A 2,730-nucleotide genomic window follows, 5' to 3' on the forward strand; every position below is an offset into this window, starting at 1 on the left:
GCCACGGCACCATTGGCTGCCGCGCCACAGTGCTGCCTAATGACGTGTATATTGTTCTTCTATGTTGTCTTGAGTGGTGTTTGGACTTCTGTAAGCATTTTTTGACGCCTACAGTGAGCAGGACAGAGATACATTTTGAACACACATATATAAGAAAAGCAAATAAATAATGCACAAGTCATAAATATTATAGCCAATATCCCTAATATTATTTACACGTTTAGGTATTAATACATAAAACAACCATAACCATATGCTAGATCCCCTAATTATAAAAAAGAAATTAGACAAACAATGTGTCATGATTCCCAAATCGAAATGCTATAGGATATGAAACAACCATAGCCATGATGATAATAAGAATAATAAGAAAATCAAACAAACTGTATGTCATGCTTTGTTTTATATACCCCCGGCATATCTGATATATCAGGCGACAATATCCTTTTATTATAAGGTTTGTCACAAAACAATATGGCCTCAGCATCCTCTTCTACTTTTTGGCTATATTTGGGTGATTTACCTCCAACGTGGCCGATATATCAGCCGATATATTGGCAAATATGTTCTTTTATATGGCTTGTCGCAAAACAATATAGTTCTACAAAATTTCTTTAATATTTTTAGCAAAAATTCCAACATATTTTATTTGCTACAAAACAATATATTTCTAAAATTGCTTAGTGATTCTAACATATTTTATTTGCATATATGTATGATTAGATTTTATTAATTATATCTAGATTGTATTTTAGAACATTATATTATATATGCACATCATCTGATATGACACTCCGATATTTACTGCATATCATTGATATCTGCAATTAGATACACTACTACAAACTATAGCAACCCCAACGGTTGTAACCGTTGGGGCTGAGTATGAACACAGGAAAAGTGGGAAATGTAATATCAACAAGAGTTTTCCTTTTTTTTTCTATGCGAACCAAACACAAGAAAAATAAATACATTGGTTTCCCATCATTTTTTTGTGCGAACCAAAGCGAAACAATCTATTTCTTGGAAAAGTTTGGAAAACTCAAAACTTGTGTTTTTGTACATGGAAATGCATTTCCCTATATCTAGGAAACGAACCAAACAGCCCCTAAGGGTCTCTTTGTAATTTTTTACTTTTGATTTTTGATTTCCCTCTCTCGTTTTTTTGGAAGTTGATGCATGAATCTTTTGATCAAAAGAGAGGGAAGGCTCTTTGACTCTGTCCTTATGAAGAAAGGCACGATTTTTTAAACCTAGGGGACTAAAGTAATTTTCCTAAATATTGAAGATTCCATGGACTAATAAAAAAACCGCTTCATTGACCAAATAAATTAAAAAAACCTTTTAAATAAAATAGTTGATCAATATAAGAGGAATTATACGTAGCATATAAAACTGATAAAAAATACAATGCACTAGAAAAGGAATTACAGCCGCATCTATTCTTTTCTAATTATACGTAGCATATAAAACTGATAACATAGTTGATCAATATAAGATGTCGTGTTTTGCACGGGGTGCACACTAGTAATACATATGATACAATATTTGATCGGGCACGTACTTTTTTGGAGTCCTAGTTCAACTTGAATATCTATTTTTCTCTGTAAACAATTATTTTCTAATTATTTTCAAAACAATCTTAGTTCTAGATTTGCTCGAGATATATCCAATAAAGTAAGGGCTTAAAGAGGGTTAAACTTAAATCATTATAAAGTTTCTCAACTTTATCCATATTTAATATCCTGTTAAAATTTTACTGGTGTTAAAGTTTAACTTCATGTAGAGGTTAAACTTAAACTTTTAACCAACTGAGCAAATAGAATAAAAATAGGTGAAAAGTTTAGAATTAGTTTACTTAATCATATGGAATTATAAATTATACCTCAAAAAGTTTCAAAACTTATAATTATGTCCTTAAAAATGCAGAACTTACTGGCAACCTCTAAAAATGTTGGAGTTAGCAAAAAACATACTTAAATTTTTAAAAATTTTAAAAAACCATCAAAATTCAACGTTTGCAAAAACATACAGTAAATTTCAAAACTTACAAACATTACACGAAACCTTAGAAATTACAACCACCCCCAACAACTTTAGAATTTACAGCAAACATTCTAAAAGTTTAGAAAATTGCAAGAAACTCCATAAAAGTTTAATGTTTATACAGAAACACCCTAAAATTTTCAAACCACAAAAACTATGCTGAAGCTCTAGAAACTACTAATAACCCTAACAATTTTGGGATTTTCAAAAAACAACTTGAAAGTTTAAAAATTGTAAAACGCACCTGTGAAAATTCAAAATTTAAAACACACACCCAAAGAATTGCAAAACTTACACAAACAACGTAAAAAAATCTATAAATTTGAAATATTCATAAAGTACCTTAAAAATTCAAAAAATTGCAAATATGTCAAACTTTTATAGGGTGTTTTCCAAATTTTGAAACTTTCAAGGTTTTTGCATGTCCCAAAATTTTTAGGGGTCGCTATGTAATTCCTAAAAATTTTATGTTCCAGGGTATTTTTTAGAAAATTTGAATTTGTGATGGGTTTTTATAATTTTTAAACTTTCGATGTGTTTTCTATAAATTTTAAAATTTTAGGAAACTATTTGCAATTCCTAAATTTTTAGCGTCATGTCTATAAGTTTTGAAATTTATGGGGTTGTTTTGTGAATTTTAAATTTTGAGGGATTTTCCCCCCGCAAGTTTCAAAAAATTGAGGA

Source organism: Asparagus officinalis, chromosome 7, assembly GCF_001876935.1.
Source record: "Asparagus officinalis chromosome 7, Aspof.V1, whole genome shotgun sequence".
NCBI classification, from domain to species: Eukaryota; Viridiplantae; Streptophyta; class Magnoliopsida; order Asparagales; family Asparagaceae; genus Asparagus; species Asparagus officinalis.